General features: G+C 46.7%; 1 pseudogene; it reads right to left on the minus strand.

The window, feature by feature from the left end:
- Positions 1-11,171: 11,171 nt before the first annotated feature.
- On the minus strand, positions 11,172-17,294 carry LOC142045882 (kelch repeat and BTB domain-containing protein 8-like; annotated as a pseudogene).
- Positions 17,295-23,860: the final 6,566 nt, after the last annotated feature.

Consider the following 23,860-nt stretch of genomic DNA (forward strand, 5'->3'; position numbering starts at 1 on the left):
TATATATACCTGCCCCTGGAAATTTCCACTACCTGCGTCTGACGAAGTGGGTATTCACCCACAAAAGCTCATGCTCCAAAACGTCTGTTAGTCTATAAGGTGCCACAGGATTCTCTGCTGCTTTTACTGAGAGTGAGTCAATTCTCCTCCATTGACGATTGCTCTGATGGGATTGCTCAATAACTTCCTATGAAAAGGCCCTTCTCAAAGATATCAATGGACAGTCATTCATTGAGAAATGAGGATCTAACGGATAGGTTTTCAGAAGTGCTGAGCATCCGCAACAGGGATCAGATTGCTAGAAGATCGTCTCCCATTTAGGCATGCAAGCGAAGTAGCAAGATTTTCAGAAGTGTCCAATTCCCAGCAGATCCCATTGTTCTCAATGGGAAGTGCTGTCTGCTCACTTTTGAAAATGTGATCCTAAAGGAAGAATGGGTTCTGCAGGTGACCATATGAACAGGAAACTGTTTCCCCCATTCTGGCCCAGTTTTGGAAGATGGGTAGGCTGGTACCTGAGTTACAAAATACTAGACTTTGGGGAGAAGACATAGGTGTTCCCTTCAAGGGAAGAAATAGCTCGTTACACACTCACCTGGGATCTTGAGTGACACCAAAGATTCTTCTTCGCAAAACGGGCTCATCAATCGAGATCATCCTGGGAAATACTCTTCCCCCATTCCTAACCCCAGTCCCTTATGTACAATCATACCACATTCTCTCACCCACATTCTGCGTGGTCTCACCTACCTGCTCCTCCTCCTGCTATTGCCTGTGTGATTTTGCAGCCTTTACAATCTGCAACAATGGGGACACCCGGGCTGCAACGACCAAGGGGTGAAGATGTTGCTGTTTCCACTGGATCTGCGTTCTGTTTCCCAATTGGTCAGACTGGGAGATGAGTCACAGTCTGTTTTGCATACTGTGTGATTCACAAGACTGGGATTGCATGTCTGCCTAGGAGGAGGGCAGGCAGGTGAGAGGGATGCACGGGAGATTTATGACTGGGAAGAGAGGGCAGCTGAAGAGAGACTCCACTTGTGAAAGGTTTGGTTTCTTTCCCCTCCACACTTAGGAAGTGCAAGGGCTGCCTGTCCATTTAGACTTTCATGGAGGTACTTAAAAATCAGTCCTGGCTGGGGTTCAAACTTGCAATGTCCTGCCTAAATCTCTTGAGGCTGGTTCAGTACCCAGTTGGATGGCCCTGCTTGCTGGAAATGCTCTGAATCCTCCCACCTTGCTTCAGAGACCTGTAACTCAAGACATCACTTGAGAGATAGAAATCTGTTTTGCAATTCACCCTAATGTTTAGCTCAGACACTAAGCACAAGAGTGTCCCCCAGAATGGGCTGTGCACTGGAACAGATGGCCAGGCACCAGCTGGTGCAAAATGTCAACCTGAGCATGGTGAACCTTAGTGTGTTACAGATCTGTAGCAAAACCCCAAACCATCAGCTTTTATGTGGCTTCCTTTACAACATGTTCCAGTTCTGAGCCCCGTCTATGAAACATCGCAAAACCCTCTCTTATAATTGCCAGTGGCAGAGCAGGGCCTTTTGCGTCTATCACAACATCCAATGGCATAAGCGGCAGAACGATAACTTCTGTGCTCCAGCCCTGGAAAGAAGCCAGTGTCACCAACACAGACAGAAGGCATTTAACTCGCACAAGGCCTGCATAAGGAAACTAAGGGCTTTTCTACACAGCCTGTTAATGCACCGCATCCCAGGGCGTCAAAACATTCAGAGTATGTCTATGCTCCAGCTGACACTGACCCTCCTAACCTGGGTACACAGACTTGCAGGGCTGGAGCTACTGAGCTAAAAATAGCATTGTGAGAGCTGCGGCTTAGGTGGCATCTCAGGCTCTCAAGCCCACCTAGGTCTGAGCTCAGGTGGGTAGCCTGAGCCTCCGCTAGAGCTGCAACATCCACGTAGCTATTTCTAGTTAGGATCCCTCTCAGCTGCAGTGCATTAAGTGTAACTGGGGGTGTTACTGCATGTTAAGCCAGTGCGCTGTAGATTCACACTTGAGCTTTCTGTACAGTAACATCCCGTGTAGACAAGCCGCAAGAAAATTCTTTAAGACAGCAAAGATTTGACACAAAGAGTCATGACTTTAAAGTATTAATAGAGTACTGATCTATAAAAACAACATTTGAAAGTGAAGAACTTCATAGTTTAAGGTTCTAAAAACGGTCCTTAACTCTGTCCCATCGGCACTATCCACCCAAAGGACGTATTATATTATAGGTACAGTTTTTTAATAAGCTTTTGAATTCACTGACTTCCAATGCAAATGTCACCCATTACATAGAGGTTCTGTGTTAAACTACAGTGTCTCTGACCCTAAGGAGTGAGCTCGGCTTCTATGGTGCTCCAATTTCCAGATCAGTAGGGTGAAAGTTACCCTTTGTGATTCTTAGATTGGGAGATTCTTAGGAGCACACGAAGAATGAATATAGTGACCACAAACACAGTTACAAATAAAAATCTTGGTTGTTTTGTCATATGTAAAGGGTATGATTTCATCATGGAGGTCACAGATTCCATGACTTTAAGAGACCTCCATGACTTCTTCAGCTTCAGCCGGGTGCCCTGGGGCTGTCAGCACCACCACCACCACATCAGGAGCGAGGTTCGGGCTGTCATCCACCCCTGACCTGCTGGTGGGCTTGGGCTTCTGTGAATTAGTGTTTATTGCCCATGACCCGTCCATGACTATTAATAAAAATAACTGTGACAAAATCTTGACCTTAGTCATAAGTTACACTCCCATTCCCAGAGCCCAAGCAACAGCCAATTCCATATTCATAGTCACATACCCAAAGACATTGTAGAGTCTCTAAGGTGCCACAAGTACTCTTGTTTTTTTTGCAGATACAGACTAACACGGCTGCTACTCTGAAACCTGTAGAGTCTGGTGGATCTTTTTATGGGTGGTCATTGACAGAGGGATGGTTCCTGCTGGGGTCTTCCCAATGAGATCTTCCACTGAGGTCTTCCTACTGTTGCCCAATCAGGGAACCTCTTTTATCTTATAGTTCTGACGACACCTAACACCTCACGCATATGCATGAGGATTCCAACCTTCCTTTTCCTTATCTGTGCTTCCACACCCTATCAATGTTGGGGTGCCCCATTTTTCATGGGTTTTTCTCTTAGCTCCCTTTATTCTCACTAGCATTTTATTAACATCAATCTGTTCCCAGGGTAATCTGTGGTGAAAGCAGAATTTATGATGTTGCGATCAGGTGTCTTGCAGTCTAGAACAGTATATTGCGGTCTGTTTTCCAGAACATCACCTATCGGCACATTCTTTCCAGTAACTGTGACTTTACTGGCATAGGGTTATTCTTAAGTCACCCCTTTACGTCAAGTGTCCTTATCCTGAGGGCTAGAGTTCCTAAGATGAAATATTACAGGTCTCAGCCTGCAGGGCTTGCATTGCAGCCACACTTTACTTATATACCTATGCACACTCATCACTCCTAAATGCTCATTAATCTTATACTCCTAATTTACTTCTATCCATCTTACATCTATTTAGCACCCATTGATTACAATGACCATAACAATAGATGACACAATGATCAAATGAACCAGTTGGCTAGAATAGATATAAAAAAATCCACTCATCTACTTGCATTTTGTAAGTGAAAACTCAAGGATGGTTTATATTCTGGAGGAGTTTTTTGGGCACTGCAGGAACCCTGCCTCAGCTGTCTGTGAACACGGACTCTCTCAGCAAGAACACCACGTGGGTTACAACCAATATTCCTGGGTACCTCATGATTTTTGGGAGGAAAATCAAATATAAAAGTGATAAAAAAATTACAAAAGGACATATTTCAGTGTCAGAGACTGGGATGTGGGCAGTCATGTCTAGTGGTTGGTGCTGGAGTCAAGACCAGTGGTTAGAGCCAGGAATCAGAGCTAAGGCTCTCAACTGCAGCAGAGGCCAGCTACTAGAGCTGAAGGTCAGAGCCAGAGTCAGGAATCGGAGTCAAGGGTCACCCCAGAGGAGGCCAGGCAGAGTCCGAGGCAGGAGCAGGGCTAGAACAAGGACATACAGGAGCTATTGCTGTGATGGACAGATGGTTTGAGCAGCCACCTAACTGCTGCTGCTGGGCTTAAGAACTAGTCTGCTGACTCTTCTCACCAATCCGGTGCCGTCAATCAGGCCAGCTGAACTTGTTAGGTTGCCTGGGGACTGGCGATTCCTGACAGTATGCAGTATCCCCCCACCACTGAGGGTGATTCCTAGGAGTTTTGGGGCCTGGTTTCTTGGGGTACCTCCGATGGAATTCTCGCAATGGGTCTTGGGCATGGATGTTCTCTACCAGGTCCCAAGACTGCTCATCCGGCCCATAGCCTTCCCAGTCCACAGGCGCTGCAGCCTTCCCCTAACTCCCAGAGAGTTGAGGATTTGGACCCAGTGCTCTTCCTGTCCATGGACTGCTGTGGGTGGCAGTGGCAGATGGGAGAAGTTTGGCTTTGGGTTCTTGGTATAGGGCTTTAAAAGTAAAAGGACTTGAACATCTTTCACCTGAAGGCCGCAGGGTTTACCCATTCTATAATCTTGAAGAGGCCCAGGCATTGGTAGTCTAGTGTGGCAGATGGGCAGCTCATTTTAAGGTTCTGGGCTAAGAGCTGTGCTTTTCCCTCTAGGGTCAGATTTGGGGCCAGTCTTGGTCTGCACAGGGTCTATAGGCTTGTTTGGTGGACTGCAAATATTTCTGGAGCTTCTGGTGCACCTGGTGTAGGTGGGAGGCTAAACCTGTGGGGGCCAGTACTAGTGAATTTATGGGTAAATCTGGGTGGAAGGAGGGATGAAAGGCAGAGTTTTTAAAGAATAGGTATGTGGGGTTGGAATTATTAATAATATTTGAAATTATTAATATTAATCTGGGGGAAATCACTAAACACTAACTGAACCAGAAATTCCTTTATTAAATCCAAAGGCTATAAAATTGCCGTAAACATGCCTAAAAAGCCTAAATAAAGAATTTACTACATCCAAACACTAATGAAACATTTATAAGCATCTGATCAAGATACTTACAAGTAGGTAGGGCCTGTTGTTGGGATGTTGGCTCTGTGTGGTCAGGCAGGATTAGCAATGAACCCTGTAAGAGTTCACTTTTTATACCCTTTAACAAACAAGTGATGTCATTGCCAATTACTAGCTTCAGCTAAAAAACAGTTTGAGACAGTTCACCCCTATTTCCAGTCTCAATCCAGATAAGATTTACAACCTTCTTTCTCCCCAAGGCCTTTCCTCCTTATCTCTTCCACTCCTTCCTGCTGACCAACTGTGTTTTAGTTGCACCTGGATTCACAAGGGATATAACACTGGTATGTGGGATAGGAAGGTCTGTGTTGACCCTTTTCAGAGAGATTCTGTGTGTCTTATTGACAACTATGTGCTGATCACACCTATCGGTCAGAGGCCTTCTTTTTAGAAACTTTCCCTAATTTCATTAGTTATTCTTGGAATTGAACATCCTCCCTACTTCATTTCTTTTGGCCTTACAACTCATTATTTTCAAGGCCTTCCTTCTACTTGCTAGTCAGGGCCTTCCTTTGCTGCAGATCTGTATTTCCTTAAGCAAACTTAAGCTAACTTTAATTCTTGAATGTAATACTTACCCTACACATGGACCGCATTGATATACGTGACTTCAGTGCAGAACATCACAGGGAACCAGTCATCCTGGTGGCAACACAGAAAGCAGTGAAAATATTACTCCAAGATTTGATTGCCTCTTTCTGTTTGCCCATTAATTTGCAGGTGATAGATGGATGAGGTGAGGGACTTGATGCCAAGGTATCTGAGAAATTCCCACCAGAATCGGGAGATGACCTGTGGTACCCAGTCCAATTCAATGCCCATCAGTAACCTGGGGTAATGGAAGACATTTTGCAGGAAGAGTTGAGCCATCTCCCACACAGTAGGAAGTGTGTCATCTTTGTTAGGAGGCTGACTACAGCCAGGATTACTGATTGTCCTGGGAACATGGCAGTTCTACACTGAAGTCCCCTGATATAGTAGAATGGAATGCCCACAACTGGGAACCACTGTGTTACCTCTTGCTGGGGATTAGACTGTGCCTCAGCTTCCTGCCACACCAGTCTGTCCTCCTCACCAATAAACTCCTCAAGGCTCTCCCAGCCCAGACCTTGCCTAGCAGGTGTCAATCAGTGAACTCCAGCCCCCTGAGCACCTCCGAGATGTTTCTTTGCAATGCACAGCACCTACCATTGCACATTCACAGAAAATATTAAATTTACTGTTCTTTTAAAGAATTAGAACCTTACAGCTTATTAACTTACTGGGGTAAACACACCCTTCCCTTCAAAGACAACACTGGGTTGGTTTATAGTAAAAATAAAACAAGTTTATTAAAAAAGAAAATAGGTTAAGTCAGTGGTTCTCAACCTTTCCAGACTGTTGTACCCCTTTCAGAAGTCCAGATCAGACACAGAATGTCTCAGCACACTATTACTGGAAAATTGCGTCCTCTCTCATTTTTACCACATAATTATAAAATAAATTGATTGGAAAATAAATATTGTACTTACATTTCAGTGTGATCCTTGTTCTTCCCCTGTGAGCCTTGTCTGAAGCCAGAGTTCCTGGGTAGAGGGGCTGAAACCCAAGCCCCGTCGTCCAGTGCTGAAGCATGTAATTTAGCTTCATGGGGCCCTGGGGAAATTGCCCTGCTTGCTACCCCCTAACACTGGCCCTGCACTTGCAACTCACCTAACCCTGTCCTGCACCCACAGGTGGAGAAACACTGATCTAGAGGAGTTGAGTGCTCCCTAAAAGACCTCTGGGTACCCCCAGAGGTACCCTACCCCTGGCTGAGAACCACTGGGTTAAGTTAGACCAAGTAAAAAGAATAAAGGTAGAAAGGGTTGCAAACAAAGTAAAAATGCTCTTTTTAAGGTCTAAGACCTAACTTAACAGGCTACAGTCTTTGTTAAAGGCAGTTTCCACTCCTCTAATGCTCCCTTGATAGCCAGTCCCAAATAGTGTAAATTTTTTTTCTGCCAGGGTTAGCTTCCAAAAACAAAAGGAGGGAAGGTGGGTGTGGTAATATCTTTTATTGGATCAACTTCTGTTGGAGAGAGAGAGACAATCTTTTGAGCCACACAGCTCTTCTTCAGGCCTGGTAATAAGCCATAAATAGTGCCTCTGTTCAGACCATGATGTTTCCTGTCTAGCAGAGTTATGAATTTAAGCTCCCAGGCTCGTCTTTTGAAAGGTTTCCTTTGAGGATGAGGACTGGTAGGCTCAAAAGCTTGTCTTTTTCACCAACAGACGTTGGCCCAATAAAATATCACTTCACTCAGCTGCTTCATAGCAAAGAAGTTAGAAGTCCCAGCTCACCATTCAGAGGGTTCAGTTGCTACATATTATTAACTGAAAAAAAGTTAGGCGTTACTGCTGACCTTTCCGGGCTGGTCAGCTCGTGCAAATACCTCATTGCAAAGACCTTTGCCCATTCAGGGCTAATCGGTTTGCAGAAATTGTTCATGGCAAACAGCATAGGAAACTCTGCTGATCATTCAGTGTGGATCAGTTTGTGCAAATTCGTCATTGCAATAATTTATTGCTCCACTGCTTTTCAGTAAGGGCTTAAAGGGCTTAGAGGCTGCCAATGTCAAGTGTACCAGATGTGACTGCTGACTGTGCAGGGCTGATCAGTTTGCAGAGATTCTTCATGACAAATAAGTGAGGAGTCACTTCTGACCATTCTTGGCTTCTCAGTTAGCAGAGATTCATTGCTACTAACTAGTTAAGAGTTACTGCTGATCATTCAGGATTTACAGATCCCAAGAGACTGCTCCTGTCCCACAAGATAGGAGTGACTGTTGACCACAGTGCTTATCAGTTCCTATGATTGTTCACTGCCAATAAATTAGGAATTGCTGCTGATCATTCCGGGTTTATCACTTCCAGGGGTTTGTTCACTGTAAACAAGATAGGAGTCACTGCTAATCTTTCAGGGCTGATCAAGTTGCACAGATTCTTCTTTCCAAGCAAGTTGGGAGTACCTGCATTTCATTCAGGGCTTACAGGTCCTGGGGACTGCCACTATCCAGGAAATTCGGAGTGACTGCTGACCTTTCAGGGCTGATCAGTTTGCAGAGATTCTTGGTTACAAAGCCATTAACAATCACTGTTATGCACTCAGGTTGATCAATTCGTGGAGATTCTTCATTACAAATAAATTAGGATTGCCTGTTTAGTCCCCATGAACTTGATGAATCCCTATGGGGATCCATCTAGCATACTAAAGGACCCATCCTTCTTTAGAAGGAGTGCAACCCTGAAAACACAGGGATCAGCTGATTCCAAGGCCAACAAATGAAAAAAAAAAAGAGGAGTTGGATTGAAAGCCATAGGGTTAGAATCAGGCTTCCCAAAGCAGAGAACCCTGGACAGCATCCACTGCTCTTCAGAAAGAGTGCTAGGAACTAGTGGATGCTGACCAGAGGAACCCCACTTGGACACATGAAGAGGCAAGTGCACAAAATTCAGCCTTGAATGCTGGGAATCCTCCTGTCCAATCCCCTCCTTCTTGATTTATAGATGGCCAAGTTGGCCAATGCCAGGAGGTGGCTGACAAGGAGGTTCCATGACTTTGTGGGTGAGGCTGAAAACAAAATACTCTGTGGATTCTCAAACTGAGCTGGGGAGCAGAGCTGGGCCAGAGCCGGGCCAGAGCCAGCAGGGCCAGAGAAGCAGCCCAGGGAGCTGGAGGCAGAGCAGCAACAGCAGCAGTTGTGCTGAGGCAGAGTGGTGGAGCTGGAGCTGGAGCTGGGTCTGGAGCAGGGTGTGGTGAGCAGCTGCAGACAGTGAGAGGGACCCTGGGCAGTGGGGCCAGCACAGGGAGAGGCCCCCAGGCAAGAGGCAGCGCCTCCAGGCAGAGCTACCACAGGGTTTGCGGGGGGCAGGGGGCGCAAAGTGGCAGTTTCACATAGGGCGCGAAACTTCCTTGCACCGGCCCTGGGAACAGGCTGAACTTCCCTTACATCCCAGAGCCACTGGTTGTGATGTTCCCATGCCACAGAGCAGGGTGATGGGTTTTCCTTCAACCTTTCCCAGTTTTTCCTTATTTTTTTAATTGGTTGCTGTTTAATAAATTGAATTTTCTTTGAACTGTGATGATCAGGGGATAAGGGAAGCATCCAGTGCAGAGAGAGCAGCCCAGAGTGGGGACACCCTAGCCCCTGCCTTAAGTGACAAGATTGGGGGCTGAGCCCCACAGGAATCCTGGGCCCAGCCTTGTTGGGGTTACAATGACTCTGCCACATGGGACTGTGGAAGGGGAGGCAGGCAGGCCAAAAGGGAGTGGGAGCGAGGACTCAGATCCTTTCACTAGCCCACTTCACCAGGGTCATGGATAAGCCAGGAAAGTTCCCCACAATAATGGGACCATTCCCCCACTTACACTAGCAAGATAAGGGACAAAGGGCCTTGCTTTCCTCTCTTTATTATCTGGAGTGGGATCTGTCATTTGCCAGACAGACAGAGGCAGTTACCAACCCTGCACACAGCAGCTCACATGGCAGCTGGGAGCAGGAGCGCTGAATTTAGTGCTTAGTGACTGCAGGCCCTACAGGGGAAGGGGCAGGAAGATGCAGGATGGGTCTGACCTTCAGCTTCATCTTTCTGGAACATTAATGCAACTCTTCTACTCCTGCATTTCTGACTCTGGGGCCCAGCCTTCATTTAGGCAGGCTCAGATGCTCTGTTTGGCCCAGGACCTTATAGCCATGAATACACCTATGCACATGCACATGCACATGCCCCTCCTGCTTCCACCCCTAGAATTGTTAATATATATGGGCCATAACTGGTCTCTTGTTCATAGGTCCCTTCTTACAGGGAGAGGAATCAAGGATACGTTATGCTAGAAGCACTGAAGTTATTATACTTTATTCAATCAGTCCAGTAATGTTACAAGACATTTCCACTGAAGTCTGACATACAGAACTAACATGTCTGACTCATACAAGTTGTGTGTGCATGTGTGGTGGGGGGTGGAAATAATCAGGTACTCATTAGTCTAGAACAGCCACATCCGGAATCCTCATTCCTGCTCCCCAGGGCTACAACAGAATTGTTTGCTGAGTTGGGGGATAAAACACCCTTTGAGATCACACCTACCAGTCAGACATCGCATTTTTGGAGCTGACTCCTTGAAATGGAAGAGGAATTTCAATAGTTTCTCACTAGAGCGGTTTTGGTGACAGTTTAGAGCCCTGGGGAGCTCAGTTTGCCTACAGAACAGGTACAGCCCAGGTAGTGGCAGGGGAGCTTCCCTTTAGCACCTGACACCAGATAAAGGACATCTGGTCCCCAGTTTAAGCAGTAAGAAGCAAGTCTGCCACTTGGCTACATGCCTAAATTTAGGATGTTTAAAAACAGGTCTGGAGAGAGACTTTCAGGGATTAAAGAGTTAATTGAAGTTCTCATGGAATCTGAAAGTTTGTGCATTTACTTGTATTTTAAATCAGTGTGGACAGTAAACAGGTACCACAAGCAAAGAAGGTTAAGTTACCACCACATCTAAGGAGAAGGATAGACTGTCTGTGCCCCAACTGTATCCCAAGACCCCTTATCAATTAAATGAAAAATGAATTGAAAATTCTAGCATCACCTCCAGTGTCAAAGAACCCCAGAGTGTCAAAGATAAAACCCTGCCAGACATCAATAAATATGCAGTTAAAAACATGTTTAAGAAGCAAGTGTGGAAGGAAGGAAATCTTCACTCACACAATACTTAAAATATTAGCTCCAGGTAGTTTGAGTCATCCTCATATATTCCAGCAGTGACCATCCCCAGCTACCAAGACTTCATAGCAAAGAAAAGGGAGGATGGTCAACTTTTGAGAATAAAATGGGTCAGCATGAAGTTTTAAGGCATGTTTCCATTCTCACATACTATTGGTTGAATCAAGTGTCAGTTTCAAATGCTGTCCCTTGCATTTCAGTTAAAAAAAAAAAAATCTATGGTTAGGCTAAGACAAGACATCTGTGGGCAGATATTCTTGTGGTTTTTTCCCTGCAGACAACCCTGTGAGGTATATGCTTTAGAAAACATTAACAGCAGCTATACGTGCACCTGATGACCAGACACACACGTACTGTTCCCTTTAGGACAGGAGGGCGAGAATGTGTTTTTTTGGTATCTTCATAGTCACACACCCAAACCCACTTACCCCATCAGCAACGATAGGGAGGTTTTCTGGGCATTCAGTCCAGGTGAAGCCACTGGGTTCCCAAAAGCAAATGGTGTCATAATATGTGCCCCGACTTTCATTCTGTACATGGGGGTTAGGAAATAGCCAGCAGTTCTCCCCTTCCAGCACATAGATTCTCCTCTCCCAATGCATCACACCAGCACCAGCAATTCCTCTTGGCAACTCTGGAACAAAAACATCCTCGTCCGTTCTGCCATCCTAGCTGATGAAGAGCCACATAGCAGAGCCACAAATACCTTCTTGTTAGGTCCCCTTTTTCCAGGAGTTCTCATTCTTTCCTTGGAATAGCCACCAGTGACATAGATCCCATTATTCATGGGAACAGCACCTGCAGAGCAGCACTCTACAGCCAGAGGAACCTGTGTCCATATACCAGAGTTAACGTCATAAATCAGAACCCCTGATACATCTCTGGGAACAAGTAGTTTCTCTCCCCACCTATAAGTAAAGTTTGTCCGTTGGCACAGCGGAGGCAGAACAGCTCAGAGCAAACAGCAACCTAGAGATGGGAGTCCAGGTCTTCTCCATCAAGTCAAAGCACTCTGCAGAATCAAGGTAATCTTCAAACCCACAACAGCCTCCCAAAGCATAAAGCTTCTGGTTACAAGCTAAAAACCCATGTGAAGCACGAGGTACTGACATGGGAGGCAGATGTAACCACCAGCCTTTAAAGAAGTCATATTTGTGAAGGGCAGCTGAGTGAGATTTGTCCCTAATGGTGCCTCCGGATACATACAGCTTGTCACCTACTGCCACGCAGCTAGAGAGCAGAGGGAATACAAAGCCGTCAGCTTTTCCCAGTTCTTTTTTCGAGGGTCAAAATAGCACACATGGAATTCCTCATTTTCCATCCATTTGCTTATCCACCTAGACAGACTCATGCACACAATACACTTGTACATTTCCTGCCTGAGTACCCTAGAATCAAATGGTCCATCTTTACTGTCCAGCTTCTTCTGCCACATCTGAACATCCAGAGAGACAGTGTTCCCAGTCTGACTGGACCTTCCGGACCTCATCCTGGCTAAGGAGTGGGAAGTGGATGTGCTTCATCAGCTCACCAATGAGAAGGCTACGCTCAGTTGTTTGAAACCTCACCCAGCATTTCACAGCCTGGTAGATAACCAGCTCAGAAGTGACCACGAGGACATCCAGACAGATTATGCTGACCAGAGTGCTGAGGTCTAGATGTAAAAAGTCATCCTTCTCCTTGGAGAGGTGCCCAAAATGTGTGGTAACGAGGTTCATGGCGACACCAAGCAGAGCTTGATCATTGCGTGCGTAAGCCAGCACATAATACACTAGGCAGTTCTCAATGGCAACATTCTTCACAAGGAACCCGGTAGGAATAACCAGAGATTGGAACGTTACTGGGCAGATCATAAGTGAGAGAGATGTTTACTTCTGTATCCGAAATTGGGGCAATTGGAGTCAGACATCCTTGATGTTTCACCAGCAATAAGATTCGCTGATAAAAGGGCTGGCTTTACAGCCCTGGAGACTAGAGCCTTCCTACCGCAACGTAAGCACTGACAGTGCATGCTTCCTTCTCCCACCAGCCCCTACCAGTTGTGATGAAGGAAGCAGTGGGTTATTGTACGATAATGTTGTGAATAGGAGAATACTGGCTCGGAGTCTGGAAGCATGGGGATCCTGAGACCAGCCACTGTGTGTGAGGCAGCAGCATTTCCTACTGCAGATGCAGCTAGCTTGCCCTGCTCACCCCCACCCACTGGAGAGCAGCATGAGGAGCTGCGGAGTCACCCATCCCTGCAGAAAAGTCTGCTACTGTTTTGAGCTGTAGATCCCCCTCCCTGCCTCCAGCACTTGCAGGCTGTAGAAATGGACCCTGACATTTTTGTAGTTTCTCCCACATTTCATTTTAAACCCAACCTCCCTGGGGGGAAGGCAGGAGGAGAAGGGGTTATTTCTGGGGGCCAGGACAAGGAAATAAAACCAAGGGATTAATAGAAAATATGAAAGACTTTTTTAAAAACAGGGAAAGGGGGAGAGCAGGTCTGCTGAAACCAATGCAGGTTCACAAATTCAGCCATAAAAGATGAATTACTGAAGGAGTAGAACATTTGAACTGGTCGTCGTGGTTATCAGACTTCAGATACAGTCTGTAGTTACTGGAACCAGCCTGACATCGAAGGCCACATCCAGTGTAACCCACACACCTCCTGGGTGGGGCGTCTGTCCCATCTAGTGACACCAAGATCATGGAGAGAGAGATTAATGAGTCTGCTCTACAGCCTTAGCTAACAGCCATATGGCCTTTAGCTCAGAGGTCCCATCCCATCAGGCACCAGCCAGGTGTTACACATGCATTAGCCTCCCTCTGACCTCAAGACCAAACCTAAGGCTAGTTGAGATCTCCAGCAGGGGGAGAACCTGAAGCCTGCTGGCTGCTACAAACAGCCCCTTTAGTAAGAGGCCGCTCCTGTGTACAAATAGATCAGTGTGGTTTGCACAATGGAAGAGGCCATGTCCTGAAGCACAACTTCTCCATCCTGGGATTCCTTGAAGGAGCTGGTAAAGATGCCCTTGAAGTAAGGACTGACAGCTGCCATCTGTAATCTATGGGGGTAGGGAAATAGTGTTAATGGAGCAGACATCAGCTACAGTTCTGCCTCCCTCAGGGGGCTCTGACCTCCTTAGCTCTCAGGCAGAGCAGAGCAAGACCTGATCAGATTTTGAAAAGGAGACATCCAAGGAAAGGCCAGCAGGCTGCAGGAAGTGCTTGTATTGGCTCAGTAAGAGTCACCTTCTTCTTCAAGTACCATGGTGTGACAGGGTACTGTAACTGCTGAAGGTGGAGACAAAACATTGAGATAATGAAAGAACCCCTAACACTTTGATTACCTAATAGAGTCCCTCACAGGCAGCTAACTAATCGCTAGGAGAGAGAAAGTAATGCAGATCAAACATCTTCACTTTGGTAAGAGGTTAACTTTGGGTTCCCAGAATAAATGAAGATATATTAAACAACCCAATCCTAGTATGAGGAATCTAGAAGATGAACAGCAAAGGTGACAATTTTTATTAGTCAAAGCTGAATGGGGAACTTTAGAGGGACCTAACAAAACTACATGAATGGGCAACACAATAGCAGATTCTTCAGTGTTGATAAATACAAGGCAATACTGATTGGCAGGAATATAAAGGCTGCTAGGTCAGGGTAGATGCCAACCTTGGATGAAAAAAGTTCCCCCATCAATAGATTATTCCAAGGTTATTAATTTTTTTTTTTTAAACCATGACAAAAACAAAGCAAAACCACATACATCTTTTCCTCTGAAGTATTCACTGTTGGCAACTGCAAGAACAGGGGACTAGACGAATAGACTGACCCCTGGTCTGATCCAGTCTGACAATTCCTATGTTAACTCAGCAGCACTGGCAAAGTTTGAAGTTGTTCTGTTATCTGCTGCCCTCATAATTCCGTTACAGCAGGTTGTCCTGCTCTGCCTGTGAGAGAGCTGGCACTGTGTTCTTGTACTATGAAGCCGTGTTCTACATCAGAGTCTGCACTGCACAGCTGGGCAATGTCATACCTGTACTCCATGGCTGTTAGAACATATGCCTAGGTGTGCTGTATGCAGTGTTGTTGTAGCCATGTCGGGGGAAGTTGGTAAATTGAACTCAGGTCAGGAAATGGAGAATTAAGGTCTTTGCTGAACAAGGACAGCCAGCTATGAGTGGGATGAAGTGGAGGGAAAGGGGAATGATGTGCCAGTGCTTGGCTCCCTTTTGATAAAAGTGCTTTTGTTACACACAGACTCAGTGCTTGTCCGTGGGAAATACTGCCTCATGGAGGGGCCCAAGGGTGGGGTTAAGTTTTTCCAGATTACTGGGTGGGGAGCTCAAGCCAGTTCCATGTTGTAGTACAAGAGGAATCACTAGATACTGAACCCGGCCCTCATTGCTGCCAACGTCACCTGGCAGAAGGGTTACAAGTGTTAGGTGGTGTAGGGTCAAGAACCAGTCTGTGTAGGACCCCACCAGAAATACACCTAAGTGAGGATTCCCCATTTACAGTTGGACTTGATAGTTCCCCATTTTTATTCTATTTAATGTGCAGTGTTAAATTTTATATTTTAAAAATCAAGACATCATGCAATAATGACTCAAATGACATACAGAATGTAAGTATATTACCTTTATCAACCAAACTTGTAATTTCATTAAAAAACCCTGAAATATTTACCTGTGACATGGGAACCTCTTTCCTTCAGCCACTATGGTGGCATCACAGAGCAGCTGGCCTGGTACAGCTGCTTTAAACCTGTAGGAATGGGGAAGCCAAGACAAGGCTGCTGTTAGAGACTGCACAGAAACATCCACGGGAGAGAGTTCTGTCTGAAGGGCCTTAACACATACTGCAACACCTTGGGGCAGCTACACTGATGGGTGGAAAGAGCCTGCCTCATGGGTGATTGAGTGCCACGCTCAGCTGGTTAGTGGATTACCGGAAGTAGTTCAGTTGACTAATTTAAGACCCTACTGGCCTGGGGTCCACCACAACATAGCCACCACCACTGGCATCAACTCTCCCCCTTGCTGCCCGACTCAGAGGGACAGTGGCTGACTGGGCAATGGAGAATGGGCTGCTGGTGCACTAGGTCATATGAGGGACCCTGCCTAGTTGTCACCTCTACTGTTCCTGCTCTAGATGGTCACAGAGGCCTTCGGTCTGCAGGGCTCTCAAGTCGTCATCTATTTATCTTAAGTGCTGGCAAAAGAAGAGGTATTTACCCTCATGGCAGTTGACAGGGGGATGTTTGCAGACGTGACTGTTCATCTCTCATGAAGTACCCATGGAACGTTGCCCAAATGTCAGACAGGACCTGTTCTACATCGGGTCAGGCTGGAAAGCCACAAATTTACCCTTTCTCGTGAAGTACTCCAGCGGATTAGGTGCATTTGCTGAGTTTTCCCCCCTGCCTTCCCACTCTGGTGCACAATCCTGTTCCAAGCCACTAAAAACCAGATTCAGTAATCAGAGGGTGGTTTTCAGGATCCTTGGTGCCACTAGCCAGTCCTGCCATTTAAGAAAGGATAAAAGAAGTTGGTAACTAATTACCAGAGGACATTGGTTTCACAACCATTCCCAGATCTCCCTTGGGAGCAAAGTTTTCCTTAGACAGTGGAGCTGACCTCAGTCAACATTTTCAGCAGGACCCCCTGGTTTTGTCTAGTCTTTGTTTCAGAGATTCCAAGGCCAGAAGGGACATCTCCAGTAGTGCAGAGTTCCCCCAGCGCCAGGTGTCAATGGGAACTGCAGGGCGCAGCAGTTCTGGAAGTCAAGCCTAAGCTGTTTCAGCCTGGGCACCTCAAAACTATACATGAGTCAAGGCAGTCAAGACCAGTGGTTGTTTTGGTCTTGTTTTCTACACCAATTATAATCCTAGGACAGTAACAAAAACCCAGAGCAAACTCCCCTGCCAAAACCAACATGCCAGAGCCCAAAACACTGCTACCGAGGCTTGTCTGGATCAGGAACAGATAACAACTGCAGTCTCGCATACAACCACAAACACCAGCAACACCAGAAGGGTTTGTGCCACTGCTACAGAGGTATTTTCTATAACTGGGACAAGGAATTTCCTGGTTGGCTGAGGATGAAAAGTGTTAATCCAGCAGCAGCCTGGTTTGCTGAGCTCTATCTAATTAGCTCCTTACTGCACTGTACAAGCACTTCAATCCTTAATGGTTTTTAGTCTCTCAGCAACCCTGGGGGGCATTAGCCCCATCCTACAGAAGGGGAAAGGAGACACTGAGAATAGAAGTGATTTGCCCAACATCACACAGGACATATGTAGCAGAGGTAAGAATTAGATCCCTATTTTAGAAGCCCCAGGCTAATACCCTTCCCTCACACCATCCTGCAGAGAGAGGAGAAAAGGTTCTTTGTCTCAGGGTATCACAGAAAGCAGCTATTTTTCTCCCAACACCCCAAAGCAGCAGACTGGCTCACTTCCTAAAGCTGTGCCTCTTCCTGAAGCCATCCATCCTTCCTCCGCATTCAAGCTAGCATGGGCCCTTCAAACAAGGAAAAAGGGGCACACTCTTCTCTTGTATCAGCACCTTGACAGGGGGGAAGGTGAAATACAGGTCCCAGCACAGCACCCTTTGCTAGCTGGGCTCAGGCAGAGCCTAAGCCTTTCTTTCAGGGTAATTCCTCCTGCCCCATCTCTACCTCCTTGCAAGTCAGTGAGTTATGTAAAGCCTGGCTTTTCTGGGCCCCAGTGGAGAGAGGACCCACGTCTCCTCCCATAGGAAAGCCAGCTAGACTCTGTTGCTCCTTTTAAAAACCCTTCCCCCTAACAAGCCCCAGCTGGCAGGTCCTCCCTCCAGGATTAGCAGCACTAGTATTTTCAATCAGCAAAAAGCCTCTTTCCTTTCCCAGGCTTTCACCCTTCCTTGGCCAGCTGGGTGTGGAGTTGGCATCCCCCACCCCCATTCCAGGGGGCTCAGGGGAGCTCCCTAGCACCCAGTCTCTCTCTTAGAGACCCCCTCTGTTAACACACCATACTGACCCTGTCTCTAGCCACATGGACAGGAGTCAGCAGACAGCTAGGGAAGACAATAAAGCCACCACTGCATTGAGGGGACACTTCTCCAGACTCGTGTGCACAAAACAGAAACCAAGGGAGAACTTCCCTCTGCCCTGCCCATAGGTCTAACTTTCCCCATGCTGCAGATTCAAGCAAAGGAGGCCAGCTACAAAAATGCTTCATGTGGTTAATATAAAGCCATCCCCAATCTCCTACCTGGGCCACCAGCAGCCACTAATCATCACAGCTTCTAAGGAGCCATGCAGGTGTAATCAATGTTCTGTACATATAAGACTCGGCCCTGCCCCACTCTACGCAGGAACCAATCAAAGCTGTGGCTGTGCTGACAGCTCCACCTCTGCAGCAGCCGTGACAAGGGTTACACCTGTCATAGTATTCTTTCCCAAATCTGAACCTTAGCATCCAAAAAATGAGGTACTAGCATGAATTCCTCTAAGCTTAATTACCAGCTTAGATCTGATACGCTGCCACCAATCGGGATTCTAAGTGCCTGATAAACTCTGGTCTCCCCAAAACCTTCCCTGGGGACCCCCAAGATCCAGACCCCCTGGATCTTAATACAAGGAAAGTAAAGTAAACTCTTTCCCTCACTAGTGCCTCTCCTAGGCTTTCCCTCCCTGGGTTACCCTAGAAGATCACTGGGATTCAACTCCTTGAATCTTAACACACAGAGGAATTCCCCATCCCCCCCCTCTCTCCCAGAGAGAGAGAGAGCCAGAGATAAACACAGAGAGCAGGTTTTTCCTCCCTCCTTTCTTCCTCCCAGATCTTTCCCACCCTGGGTACATTAGGAGAGAGAGACAGATTCAAGCTCTGTGATTCTAAACAAATGGATTCCCCCTTTTCCCCCTCCCTTCTTTCTCCCTATCTCCCACCACTTCTCTGGTAAGTACAGACTCAGTTTCTTTGAGCCTTAACCAAGAGAAAAAAAAATCAAACAGGTCTTAAAAAGCAAAACTTTTAATAAAAAGAAAGAAAAAAAGGTAAGAGTTATCTCTGTAATTGATGGTAAATATTACAGGGTCTTTCAGCTGATAGAATCTGGAGAAAAAGCCTTCTCCAACAGAAATACAATATAAAATACCTCCAGCAAGCTACACATGTGCAAATAAAGAAAAACAGTTAAAAAGACTATACCACCTTTGTACTTACAAAATTGAAATAGAAGATTAGAGAGCCTGTAGGTACATGTGGTCACTCTCAGAAACCAGAGAGAACAGCAGACAGAACAAAAGACACACCCAAGCTTCCCTCCACCCAGATTTGAAAGTATCTTGTTTCCTGATTGGTCCTCTGGTCAGGTGTTGCAGGTCACTGTTTGTTAACTCTTTACAGGTGAAAGAGACATTAACCCTTAGCTATCTGTTTATGACAACACCAGCCACACTCACAATTCTTTGCTTTCCGAGTTCTGATTGGGCAGGAAGTGGCATCTTGGTTGGAAGCTGGGAATGCTGCTGCCCTGTCCTGCAGCCCCAGTGTAGGAGGGACAGACAACAGCTGTTCCCAGGTCTCAGCATAGGTCCATCTCCAGACAGCAGGTGTGTCATGGGAGCAGGGGCCTGAGTGGATGGGAAGTGCAGTGGCAAAAGCTCCTGGGAAAAAAAAAAGGAGTCACTGGGCAAATGAAAAGTAGCCCCCTATAGAGGGGAGATTCCATGAGAGGATGGGAGGTCCCCAAGATGAGAAAGAGGAAACAGTGAGGAAGGAGCAGTGAGCCTTTCTGTGCCCCAACGGAGTTGAATAAAACCCCCATCCACCTTGTGCATTTAGGCCCTAGCCTAATCACAGAGAAAACTCTTAAATAAGGTCGGTCAACACCAAGGAGGGAGAAGAGCTATTGAGGAAATGGGGCAAAAATGGCCCTAGATACATTTCTTCTAGGACTTAGAAGAATTAGAGGAGGGAAGTTCTGGAACAGCTTCCCAGTAGGAACCTTGGGGACAAAGCCCATGAGTTGAAAGGTGGCTCCTGATGAGTAGTGCTGGGCAGCTCATGGATTTTGCTGAACAAAACATTTCATTCAACTTGAAACAAAACTCGTTTCTATTTTAGGCATTTTAACAAAAGCAAAGGAGACCTGGATTCTCAGAGGAGGAGAAGATGGTGGCTTCCTTGTAACTTTCATGCTAGTAGTTAAAGCCCTTCCTCAGGCTGTAGGAGACCTAGGTTCAAATCCCAGCTCTCTCTGATGTGGTGTATGGACTTCCTACATTAGCAGGGAAGCACCCTAATTGCTGGGTTATAGATACACTGGGCCAGGGCTTTCTCAGTCTCTTCTATTGAAGTGGGTCCACTGTATACATACATACATAAATAAATATTCAGTGGACCACTAGTAGAGACTCACTCTGTAGCCTGGTGGTTATGATACTTCCTGGGGAGATAGGACACCCAGGGTCTGTTCTAGCTTATATTTAATTATTTATACACAGTTGAACCACATCAGCAAGAGAGACTGATGTGCCACCAGACTCCTTGTTGTTTTTATGGCATCCTCACACGCAGAAAGAGCATCCTTTTCCCTCTCCGTTCCCCTTTCAGTAGGGTAGGCAGTGTATCTTGATGGTTAACCATACATTCTTCACATGCTAAGTGCACTTGGCACCCGCCATACTCAGCAGCCTAGAAGATCACCCCGCAAGTAGCATTTTCTGAATGCCGTTGAGCCGCAGTTAGCTGGGTAATTATCCAAAGTGAGAATTCTGGAGCATGCTCAAGACTTTTCTGGTGCAGTGGAGAAACTAATTCCCCCTGCTGTTATTCACCCCTTCTTGTCACCTGTCTGAAATGGGCCAGCCTCATTACCACTACAAAAGTGATTTTTCCTCCCTTGGTATTCTACTGTTAATTGAATTGTCTCGTTAGCACAGATCCCCCACATGGTAAGGCAACTCCCATCTTTTCATGTGCTGTAAATTTATACCTGCTACTGTATTTTCCACTCCATGCATCTGATGAAGTGGGTTCTAGCCTGCAAAAGCTTATGCCCAAATACATTTTAGTCTCTAAGGTGTGACAAGGACTCCTCGTTGTTTGAAGTGTGCTCAGGTGCTCACCAGAATAACTGAGGGGTTAAGGCCGTGAGCTTAAATTCTAATGGGTGTGAGGCTGTGTGGGTTTGAATTCCCTCTCTGGTAAGGCTGTGCTAACTGCTGTGTCCTTTTGACCAACTGGTGGAAAAGTTTAGGCTGCTGCTTCTCTTTAAGATAGCATGCTGCCCTCCCCCACTCCATTAAAGAAACAGCCTTTCATTGTTTGGCTAGAAACTGCCAAGGCTCTAGTGAGATTTGAACTCACCACTCCTGGTTTATAAGGCTAGTGTGCTAACTCCTGAACTATAGAACCAGGGTACAGGTTGCTGCCCTTCTCCTCACACATGTACATAAGTGATGCTGTGCCTGCCTGGGCCATTTCCTGCCACCCTACTATTGTCTGTGGCAAGGAGGTGTGAAGAGTCTTCTCACCACTGGGCACTTTTGTGTGGCCTGGCAGCTCTCTTCCCGCTAACCAATACATTAGAGACTTTACAGTGGCACAGCTGCACCGCTGCAAGGTCTCTAGTGTAGATGCTATAAGCCAACTGGAGACTCTCCCTCCAACTTAATTAATCCACTCCCAGTGAGCGGCGCTAGCTATGGCGATGGGAGAAGCTCTCCTGCCAACATAGCACTGTCCATACTGGCACTTAGGTCGGTGGAACTTATGTTGCTCAGGAGGGTGGCTTAGTCACATCCCTGTGGTAGAGCTGGCATTGCCTTAGGGTGGCAGCTGCTTTCTGCTGTGAGTTGGCTAGGTCAGTTCCCAGTCTTTCCCATCAGGGTAGTCCAAAGACAACCCAAGGGGAATTAACACAAACAACCCAAGTTCCATGACAGAGAGAAGGAAATCTCTCTCTCTGAGGGTGTGTCTAAAGCAGTTGTTAGGTGAGATCCTGCCTTCTCTCAGGCTTTGCATGTCTGCTCCCTTTTAACTCCTCCTCCAGTGTGTGTGTCTCTTGCAGGTTCAGTGGGACAGGGCTGACCGAGCCCAGAGCAGTTCCTGAAACTGTCCTTGCACAGTGTGGGGTTTGTAGACCTCCTCACAATATCTCATCTCTCCAACATTGCCTGTGGGCCACAGGACCTGGCCATGTGCACGACCTCACCAGTGGAGGAACAGTGCATGGAACACAGAGCTGGGTCCATTCCATTGTTAATTGAGCTACCCCGTGGGAATGACAGGTGAGAATTTAATCGATACTCACCTGGAGCCTTCTTAGGGACTGAGCCTGGGGAGAAACTGTAAGTTCTGAACAGGTAATTGATTGAATTGTCCTGCTGCTCTATTCTTATTAAATTTCTGGGTAATCTGTTTCTTTACAATATGATTTATTCTCACTAAAGACTTCAAATTTTTAGACATCACATGACTCCTTTTTCCTGCACAGAGGATCCTAAACCTGCAGTAAATCCATCCCACAAATATGCCACATCTACTTTTGTCATAAACATACAGCTAAGTGCAGCATAAAATCCCTTCTTTACCTGTAAAGGGTTAAGAAGCTCAAATAACCTGGTTGGCACCTGACCAAAAAGACCAATGAGGGGAGAAGATACTTTCAAATCTGCGGGGGAAGGTTTTTGTTTTGTTTCTCTTTGTGTTGTTCTCTCCAGGTCAGCGAGGAATCAGGGCAGGGAAAACACATCTCCCAAAGCCATACCTGAACTAAGCAGCTAAGTTTACAAATTGTAAATGATAGGCGGCACCTGACCTATACCCATCCTGTTTCCCCACTGTGACCTTCCTCTACCATTTTTGCAAGAATGGGCTGTAAGGGCCCCAAGGCACATTTTGCGAGCATGCCTGAATTTGCAGATGCTATGAAAACAACCACTTTCATTGAATCCCCAGCAAATGGCGTTACGCGCCTCAGGGCTCTGCTGGGCTTGCTGCAGAACGAACAGGCCAACGCCTCTGTGTACTCTGGGTCCCCGTGACATCATCCAATCCAACCACAGTATATGATATGGTACGTCCCACCGCTTCCCAGTTTGTGTTGCTGCCCTTGATCCAAACTGTTCATCATAAATAAACCAAACATACCTCCAGGCGTATTCTTTGCCCACCCGGTTATATCCTGATTATTATGATGTCTGGGTAAGGCTCTGCAATAAAGCACACCTGGATCAGGAAACAGCCTCTCAATTTCCCCATGTTGGAGCTACCCTTGGCCAGGTGGGCATGTCATTGCCCTGCTTGCTCGGACTTGGCTCCCTGTCTCACAGCACCTCCCTGTGCAGCAATGATAATATGCCTACATATTCACCTTCCAAGACTTTATCCCGAGTAGCACTGAGATGAACTTCCATTGGGTTGGCTTCCCCAGCATAATGATAGTCGAGACTGACTGCTGGGGCACCTTCAGGGCCTGGTAGCCCAGCAGCTACTTGTGGGCAGCAACTTGGTCCCTTGAATTTATGGTCCCTGTAAATGGGTGACTTGAAAGGTGCTCAGAAATCCCCCCTCCCGCCCTGATTAAGGGTTCCCATTCCCTGGCAAGAGGTCTCCACCCCTGACTATCTCCCACACTCGAGCCCACTCCTGGGCTTCTGTCACTACTCTTCTGGACCCGCCACCCAGGGGTGCTCCCAGTTGCTACAATAACTGCTAGTGAGCTTAGCCCAGGAGGTGACGGAACAACCTGAGCAAACGGGAGCCAGAACCAAGGTGCAGTGCCCCACACAAGGTGGGATCACTTACCTCGATTGGCACATATACATCCCACCAGGGTCCCCCAACTAGAAGTGCTTCACCTCTGCCATGACACTCTGTTAGTGGGCAATTCTGGCTACCTGAAGATTTTCTGCCTGGCTTCCTGGTGCTTCTGGCGACCCTGTACATGAGCCAAAGTCCAGGACTACATTAAATCTTGTGACCTACTATGTTCAGGCACCAAGATGTTCTGTACTAAGCCCCTTGTCGCTCTAATACTCCTGGAGACCCCATCTAGACCTTGGG

The sequence above is a fragment of the Chelonoidis abingdonii genome, chromosome 23 (assembly GCF_003597395.2).
Source record: "Chelonoidis abingdonii isolate Lonesome George chromosome 23, CheloAbing_2.0, whole genome shotgun sequence".
Taxonomy (NCBI): domain Eukaryota; kingdom Metazoa; phylum Chordata; order Testudines; family Testudinidae; genus Chelonoidis; species Chelonoidis abingdonii.